This window comes from Borostomias antarcticus, assembly GCF_949987555.1.
Source record: "Borostomias antarcticus genome assembly, chromosome: 4".
Taxonomy (NCBI): domain Eukaryota; kingdom Metazoa; phylum Chordata; class Actinopteri; order Stomiiformes; family Stomiidae; genus Borostomias; species Borostomias antarcticus.
This window is the reverse complement of record NC_140237.1, coordinates 12,977,770-12,987,646: the sequence shown is the minus strand read 5'-3', so window position 1 is coordinate 12,987,646 and position 9,877 is coordinate 12,977,770.

The following is a 9,877-nucleotide window of genomic DNA, read 5'->3' as shown; positions in this document are numbered from 1 at the left end:
AGGTCCAGAATTCATCTTCTTCACTCTCTAGTGACCGTCTACTGTGTGTGAAGCTACAGTATAGCTCATCCCTCCCTACATCATCCATCCTTCTCTCTCCCTCATCTCTCCCTACATCATCCATCCATCCCTCTCTCCCTCATCCCTCCCTACACCATCTATCCATCCCTCTCTTCCTCATCTCTCCCTACATCATCCATCATTCTCTCTCCCTCATCCCTCCCTACATCATCCATCCATCCCTCTCCCCTCCTCATCTCTCCCTACATCATCCATCCATCCCTCTCTCCCTCATCCCTCCCTACACCATCTATCCATCCCTCTCTTCCTCATCCCTCCCTACATCATCCATCCCTCTCCCTTCCTCATCCCTCCCTACATCATCCATCCCTCTCCCCTCCTCATCCCTCCCTACAGGCAAAACAATTCTACTTTTTAGCAGCTCCAGCTCCCTCTATTTTTTTCTTACATAATTGCGCAACTAATAGTTATGCTAAAAAAAAAAGCGGCCATCGGTATCCAAATCAGCCATCTTGGCTGCAAAAAAAGGGCAGTTGGGACCGGCCATACAAATTCATTGTGCACCCCTAGTTTTCATTATTTTATCTTCCCTACAGATGACCCACACAAAAGAGTGAAGGCGCGTTCTGTTAAAGTCATCTAGGTGGTAGAAAGACCTTCTTGAGGAGAGCAGATCTTTTAGAGGTACAGGAACCATGACGTGTCTTTCCACCTGGATTTATTGGTGGGAATGTGGTGGGATGACCCCATTCCCAAGACGGGAATATAGTCTGAGCAACGTACCTGAAACCCGCTCTCTGAGGGGGAATGAAAGGCCTCATATTGCTGACGGAGCAGGAAGGCCCGAAGCCTGAGCTAGAGTTCTAGGAGTGGAAGAGAGACACCTGGGCGCCTGGGACGGGCCTGGTTGACCTGGTTGGGACGGGCCTGGTTGGCCTGGTTGGGACGGGCCTGGTTGGCCTGGTTGAGACGGGCCTGGTTGATCTGGTTGAGACGGCCTGGTTGACCTGGTTGAGACGGCCTGGTTGACCTGGTTGAGACGGCCTGGTTGACCTGGTTGAGACGGGCCTGGTTGATCTGGTTGAGACGGACCTCGTTGAGACGGGCCTGGTTGAGACGGACCTCGTTGAGACGGGGCTGGTTGAGACGGGCCTGGTTGAGACGGGGCTGGTTGAGACGGGCCTGGTTGAGACGGCCTGGTTGAGACGGGGCTGGTTGAGACGGGCCTGGTTGAGACGGGGCTGGTTGAGACGGGCCTGGTTGAGACGGCCTGGTTGAGACGTGGCTGGTTGAGACGGGCCTGGTTGAGACGGGGCTGGTTGAGACGGGCCTGGTTGAGACGGGGCTGGTTGAGACGGGCCTGGTTGAGACGGGGCTGGTTGAGACGGGCCTGGTTGAGACGGGGCTGGTTGAGACGGGCCTGGTTGAGACGGCCTGGTTGAGACGGACCTGGTTGAGACGGGCCTGGTTGACCTGGTTAAGACGGACCTGGTTGAGACGGGGCTGGTTGAGACGACCCTCCCAGGTTTCTGTCCCAGTCTGCAGAGGACTCCCTTTCTCACTCGTCTGGATTCTCATCCATGTCCGATGGTGACACGGTGGGAATGTCTCTCACAACGGCAACAGCACAAGGACATTATGAAAAAGATTACGTCTGGGCAATAAAATTCCCACCACTTAATTTCTAACAGGCATCAATACAAACTTCTTGAGACTTGAGGACGTCTTTGTGCCAGATTGTAATATTGAAAATAATCTTTTTTGAAATGCCGTTTCCCTCTGACTCTCACAGAAATGAAAGTCGGAACTTTTCCTGCATTTTGTTCCATTACGCAATTAACACAACATTGTAACGAATTATAAATGATCTGTCCAAACTGACAGCATTCCTGAACAGAAAAATTTAACATAATTATGCCCTCGTTCCATGTGACTGGGCCCATTTCTGGAGTAAATAATTTAATTTAAACATTTATTACTGGGCTTTGATTGAAAACACATTTCATCCCTTTTCTAATCTGTGAGAAACTCATTTCAAAGTAGAAAAGAACATTCTAGCTGCTGCCCAGCCCTGGGTCGGACTGGGCGGGGCAAGGGGAGGAAGGACAGAGAGCTGGGGTAATAGAGAGAGTATTGGTGCTGGGGTAATAGAGAGAGTATTGGTGCTGGGGTAATAGAGAGAGTATTGGTGCTGGGGTAATAGAGAGAGTATTGGTGCTGGGGTAATAGAGAGAGTATTGGTGCTGGGGTAATAGAGAGAGTATTGGTGCTGGGGTAATAGAGAGAGTATTGGTGCTGGGGTAATAGAGAGAGTATTGATGCTGGGGTAATAGAGAGAGTATTGGTGCTGGGGGAATAGAGAGAGTATTGGTGCTGGGGTAATAGAGAGAGTATTGGTGCTGGGGTAATAGAGAGAGTATTGGTGCTGGGGTAATAGAGAGAGTATTGGTGCTGGGGTAATAGAGAGAGTATTGGTGATGGGGTAACAGAGAGAGTATTGATGCTGGGGTAATAGAGAGAGTATTGGTGCTGGGGTAATAGAGAGAGTATTGGTGCTGGGGTAATAGAGAGAGTATTGGTGCTGGGGTAATAGAGAGAGTATTGGTGCTGGGGTAATAGAGAGAGTATTGGTGCTGGGGTAATAGAGAGAGTATTGGTGATGGGGTAATAGAGAGAGTATTGGTGCTGGGGTAATAGAGAGAGTATTGGTGCTGGGGTAATAGAGAGAGTATTGGTGCTGGGGTAATAGAGAGAGTATTGGTGATGGGGTAATAGAGAGAGTATTGATGCTGGGGTAATAGAGAGAGTATTGGTGCTGGGGTAATAGAGAGAGTATTGGTGCTGGGGTAATAGAGAGAGTATTGATGCTGGGGTAATAGAGAGAGTATTGGTGCTGGGGTAATAGAGAGAGTATTGGTGCTGGGGTAATAGAGAGAGTATTGATGCTGGGGTAATAGAGAGAGTATTGGTGATGGGGTAATAGAGAGAGTATTGGTGCTGGGGTAATAGAGAGAGTATTGGTGATGGGGTAATAGAGAGAGTATTGGTGCTGGGGTAATAGAGAGAGTATTGGTGCTGGGGTAATAGAGAGAGTATTGGTGCTGGGGTAATAGAGAGAGTATTGGTGCTGGGGTAATAGAGAGAGTATTGGTGCTGGGGTAATAGAGAGAGTATTGGTGATGGGGTAACAGAGAGAGTATTGATGCTGGGGTAATAGAGAGAGTATTGGTGCTGGGGTAATAGAGAGAGTATTGGTGCTGGGGTAATAGAGAGAGTATTGGTGCTGGGGTAATAGAGAGAGTATTGGTGCTGGGGTAATAGAGAGAGTATTGGTGATGGGGTAACAGAGAGAGTATTGGTGCTGGGGTAATAGAGAGAGTATTGGTGCTGGGGTAATAGAGAGAGTATTGATGATGGGGTAATAGAGAGAGTATTGGTGATGGGGTAATAGAGAGAGTATTGGTGCTGGGGTAATAGAGAGAGTATTGGTGCTGGGGTAATAGAGAGAGTATTGGTGCTGGGGTAATAGAGAGAGTATTGGTGATGGGGTAATAGAGAGAGTATTGATGCTGGGGTAATAGAGAGAGTATTGGTGCTGGGGTAATAGAGAGAGTATTGGTGCTGGGGTAATAGAGAGAGTATTGATGCTGGGGTAATAGAGAGAGTATTGGTGCTGGGGTAATAGAGAGAGTATTGGTGCTGGGGTAATAGAGAGAGTATTGGAGCTGGGTAATAGAGAGAGTATTGGTGCTGGGGTAATAGAGAGAGTATTGGTGCTGGGGTAATAGAGAGAGTATTGGTGCTGGGGTAATAGAGAGAGTATTGGTGCTGGGGTAATAGAGAGAGTATTGGTGCTGGGGTAATAGAGAGAGTATTGGTGCTGGGGTAATAGAGAGAGTATTGGTGCTGGGGTAATAGAGAGAGTATTGATGCTGGGGTAATAGAGAGAGTATTGGTGATGGGGTAATAGAGATAGTATTGGTGCTGGGGTAATAGAGAGAGTATTGGTGCTGGGGTAATAGAGAGAGTATTGGTGCTGGGGTAATAGAGAGAGTATTGGTGCTGGGGTAATAGAGAGAGTATTGGTGCTGGGGTAATAGAGAGAGTATTGATGCTGGGGTAATAGAGAGAGTATTGGTGCTGGGGGAATAGAGAGAGTATTGGTGCTGGGGTAATAGAGAGAGTATTGGTGCTGGGGTAATAGAGAGAGTATTGGTGCTGGGGTAATAGAGAGAGTATTGGTGCTGGGGTAATAGAGAGAGTATTGGTGATGGGGTAACAGAGAGAGTATTGATGCTGGGGTAATAGAGAGAGTATTGGTGCTGGGGTAATAGAGAGAGTATTGGTGCTGGGGTAATAGAGAGAGTATTGGTGCTGGGGTAATAGAGAGAGTATTGGTGATGGGGTAATAGAGAGAGTATTGGTGATGGGGTAATAGAGAGAGTATTGGTGCTGGGGTAATAGAGAGAGTATTGGTGCTGGGGTAATAGAGAGAGTATTGGTGCTGGGGTAATAGAGAGAGTATTGGTGATGGGGTAATAGAGAGAGTATTGGTGCTGGGGTAATAGAGAGAGTATTGGTGATGGGGTAACAGAGAGAGTATTGATGCTGGGGTAATAGAGAGAGTATTGGTGCTGGGGTAATAGAGAGAGTATTGGTGCTGGGGTAATAGAGAGAGTATTGGTGCTGGGGTAATAGAGAGAGTATTGGTGCTGGGGTAATAGAGAGAGTATTGGTGCTGGGGTAATAGAGAGAGTATTGATGATGGGGTAATAGAGAGAGTATTGGTGATGGGGTAATAGAGAGAGTATTGGTGCTGGGGTAATAGAGAGAGTATTGGTGCTGGGGTAATAGAGAGAGTATTGGTGCTGGGGTAATAGAGAGAGTATTGGTGATGGGGTAATAGAGAGAGTATTGATGCTGGGGTAATAGAGAGAGTATTGGTGCTGGGGTAATAGAGAGAGTATTGGTGCTGGGGTAATAGAGAGAGTATTGATGCTGGGGTAATAGAGAGAGTATTGGTGCTGGGGTAATAGAGAGAGTATTGGTGCTGGGGTAATAGAGAGAGTATTGGAGCTGGGTAATAGAGAGAGTATTGGTGCTGGGGTAATAGAGAGAGTATTGGTGCTGGGGTAATAGAGAGAGTATTGGTGCTGGGGTAATAGAGAGAGTATTGGTGCTGGGGTAATAGAGAGAGTATTGGTGCTGGGGTAATAGAGAGAGTATTGGTGCTGGGGTAATAGAGAGAGTATTGGTGCTGGGGTAATAGAGAGAGTATTGATGCTGGGGTAATAGAGAGAGTATTGGTGATGAGGTAATAGAGATAGTATTGGTGCTGGGGTAATAGAGAGAGTATTGGTGCTGGGGTAATAGAGAGAGTATTGGTGCTGGGGTAATAGAGAGAGTATTGGTGCTGGGGTAATAGAGAGAGTATTGGTGCTGGGGTAATAGAGAGAGTATTGATGCTGGGGTAATAGAGAGAGTATTGATGCTGGGGTAATAGAGAGAGTATTGGTGCTGGGGTAATAGAGAGAGTATTGATGCTGGGGTAATAGAGAGAGTATTGGTGCTGGGGTAATAGAGAGAGTATTGGTGCTGGGGTAATAGAGAGAGTATTGGTGATGGGGTAATAGAGAGAGTATTGGTGATGGGGTAATAGAGAGAGTATTGGTGCTGGGGTAATAGAGAGAGTATTGATGCTGGGGTAATAGAGAGAGTATTGGTGCTGGGGTAATAGAGAGAGTATTGATGCTGGGGTAATAGAGAGAGTATTGGTGCTGGGGACAACTGGGGATGAGGCAGCTGACAGGCAGCTGGACTTGGATTCCAGTCCAGTGCTTCTTGGCCCTGGAGGCACCGAATGAGAGGGTTTGCTTCATGGGTTCATGTGTGCCAGGTCACTTAGTCACTTCGTGGCTTAGGGGGAGCAAGAGAGAGAGAGAGAGAGAGATAGAGAGGGAAAGGGAGAGAGGGAGAGATAGAGAGAGAGGGAAAGAGAGAGAGAGGGAAAGAGAGAGAGGGAGAGAGAGGGAGAGGAGTAGAAGAGAAGGGATGGAAAGATCAGAGAGAGGGAGAGAGAAGCAAAATGGCTATCAAATAAGATGTAAGGAAGATGTATATACAGTAGAAGGAGGGTATTAATAGAGATGTTGAAGAGTTAGAAGAGAGGACAGATAGAGAGAGGGAGAGAGAGAGAGAAAGAGAGAGAGAGAGAGAGAGAGAGACCATCTCTCTCACATACAACACAGACTCAGCCAAGCCTGGCAAAGTAACTCTTCCCCTTCCCCTCGCATACAATAAGAAGACACATGACATTAATTATGAAACCAACACCCCCCCCCCCCCCCCACCCACCCATGCTGGGGTGCACTCCACACAGACACACCCGCCCCCCCCACACCCGCACTGGGCTCACTCCACACAGACACACCCGCCCCCCCCACACCCGCACTGGGCTCACTCCACACAGACAACCCCATCCCCCCCCCCACCCCCACCCGCACTAGGCTCACTCCACACAGACACTCCCCCCCCCCCCGCGCTGGGCTCACTCCACACAGACCCGTCAGACAGAGTTGTGTGTCCCCTCATGGGATTGTGGTTGCTCCATCAATGTCACTTTAAATCTGTAATGTGTTTTTCTCTAGAGAGCAGAACGCTGTTAGGGGACAGGGATTGGTAGGTTGGTGGTAGTGGGGGTTAAATAATGATTTTTAAAAATGTTTACACATACATAATGTCTGTCTGTGTGTGGGTGTTCATGATTGTCAAACCCCGTAAAATCTTCTAATCCCTTTGTTGCTGTGTAGGAGCTGGTAGGGGCTGGAGGAGGAAGCCATTTTGCTGACAGCATAACGGACATTTACTTCATACACTGTTTAATTTATAACACCAGTGTTAAGAACATGACATGAGAACATTGTGAAAACCCAGGTTATCCAAGTTACCACAGTGCCCCTGGCCACAAGAAGACCCACATCATGTTGTTTTACCTCTTTTGAAGAGTCCACAGATGGTATTGCACCTGTCCGCTTGCCAGACCTACATAGTCAAGCCCTGAACAGCCTGCTAACTAGGTGCTTCTAAGCTCACACAGATTCCAGCTCTTCTCTGTGTGTTTCTGTATCCCGCCTCTTGTCAAATGAAGGTCGATACACTGGTACGGGGCTGTGGCTCAGGAGGTAGAGCGGGTCGTCCAATGATCGTAGGGTCGGCGGTTCGAATCCCGCCTCCTCCTGTCCACATAATGAAGTGTCCTTGGGCAAGACACTGAACCTCAAACTGCTCCCAATGAGCAGGCTAGCTCCTTGCATGGCATTGGTACGTGAATGTGTGTGTGAATGAGAGGTCATTGTAAAGCACTCTGGATAAAAGCTCTATATAAGTGCAGTCCATTTACCATTTACTAGTAATCCACCTGAAAATGAGCAATAGAGCTGTGAGGCAGAGCTGGGGAAGCAAGTCTCCACATGGTCAGGGGAAAGGGGGGGTTTGGGGTTGAGGTGGGGGGGAAGTGCTGAAGCCATCGGCTTAGGGGGGCACGTTGTCCCACGCAGCCTCCACAGAGCTATTCTGCGGAGAAGAGACGCAATTGATCCACATCACTTCCACTTGACTGTCATCCTCCAGTAATTACAGTGACCTATCAGGGTACCACTGTATTGATATACTGTAGCTAGCATTTTAGCCAAAACACTAATCTAACACCCACCATGATGCAGATGGAACATATCTTAACGAAGTACAGCATATAATTGTCAAATGAGTCCATCAGGGATGGGTAGCCTACCAGTGGAGAGTAATCCTATTGGAATAAAAGCCCCAAATTGTAAATGTACAGCCCAGGAGAGCAATCAAAAGAAGGCTGACAATGAAATTAGCACAGACAATGTAGGCTTGTGAAATAGCCTGACTGTCAGTGAGCAGATCAATGTAACAGACTGGAAACGTGTATGAGTGGCCCGCAGTAAAACAATAGCATGTAGGCTAGCTTCCTTGCTTTGTTTTGAATTTAAATAAAGTTGACAATGAACACTTGAGTCTCGTCTTCCGAGTTAAAATGTGTTACAATGCGACAGTTTAACCTAGTCTAACAAATTAGAATAGCCATAAGGTGCTAGCCAAAACTAATTAACAGAGAGTTAGCATTAGTATATTAGGCTTGGGGTTTGTTTTCCCTCGGGTGAAGTGCATCCCATCCACTTACGGTTAAATTCACAGAGCACTAACCTTCACATCCCTCTGGGAATACTGTCAGTTGAAATGTGGCATAACAATTACATGTGGAGGCAACGGCAGCTGTTGCTGTGTGTGTGTGTGTGTGTGTGTGTGTGTGTGTGTGTGTGTGTGTGTGTGTGTGTGTGTGTGTGTGTGTGTGTGTGTGTGTGTGTGTGTGCGTGCGTGCGTGCGTGGAGGAGGAGGAGGACATACTAGGACTGTCCCCGACTGCATTTTGTGAGTCGAATCAGATTCGCCTATTCAAACCAGAGATTCAACGATTTGTTCCTCCTTTTTGTCCCCATATGTCTAATGTTAGACGTACGTTAGGCTGAGGGGAGACCGCGGGAGTCGGGACAGCTGTCAAATTAACTCAAACTCGCAGGCAGCACAATAAAGACGCCTGTTTTTCTAGCTGAACATGAATCATCTAGCCCACATTGTCCATCTACTTCAGATGTCCCCATGTTTTTATGCAGGGTTTCCCATAGCCTACATTAGGGTTGGACAGTTTGACAAAAATCTCCTCAACTGCGCATTTGAAAGCGTGCACAAATAGGCTCATGCGTTGAGCAGCAGTCAACAAGGACATTTTTTGGCTGTCACTGAATTTCACTGATATCTTAGAAAGCAGTTTTGTGTTGTGATATTACGTTTGGGAAATGCATGTGATTGTTGGCGCACAGTAGGCTAGGCTCACAGCAGAGGGAAGAGGGGTTCCCTGCGTCCACCAGCGCATCTTGTCATAGCAAGTTTAGCTCAAATGTCGCTTTGTCCTCAATGAAACCGATCTGTACACACCAACATTTAACTGATCTGTGCAGTAGTAAGCTAGCTCATTTTTCCTCTGCGCGCGCACCCCTTTAATAATGGAGGTCTATGGGCCTCTGCTAAAAACTATGATAAACATGCATATGAAGTTGATCGGATGAAATCTGTAGGAGGAGGAGTTAAAGTACGAGGCATGGAAATGGTAAAAACAAGGAAAAAATGGCACATTAAGAGCAAAATGGCTGACTTCCTGTTGGATGTTGGGTATAGCTCCAAGAAACATTTTAGTATGTCTCGTTGAACTACATATGCCCACCGAATTTCGTTCGCCTACATCAAACTAAAAGGTGGGGCTCGCCATTTTACATTTTCCAGGGGGCGCTCTTGAGCCGTTTTGCCACGCCCATTTCCCTCACTCATGAAATATAAAATGTTTCACTGGCACTGACGTATCTGCAAAGTTTCATGCGTTTTCATAATTTCATAATAACATGGGCAATAACGCTATCATGTTTAGTCAGGGAGAGAGGACAATGAAATGTGTCACAGTGGTATCGAATGTGGATGTCCAGGCTAGCCAGATATATTTGAGGTAGCATAGCACCATCAACAGCCCTCGTTCTCTAGCCTGCTGACTTGCTCTTAGCTGAGCTCATTTAGATTTGGAAAAAAAGCTCTCAATCCGCTCAATCTGATCTCGTGGTGAACGGAGGGGTATAGAGGCATGCTAGAACGCTTATTCTGAGTGGTATTTTCAGTAAAAACATGCCCGTGCTGCACCCCTCCACCGAGTTTCATGAAAATCAGTCTGGTAGGTATTGCGTGATCCTGCTAAAGAACCAACCAACCAATACGTCACCGAAAACAT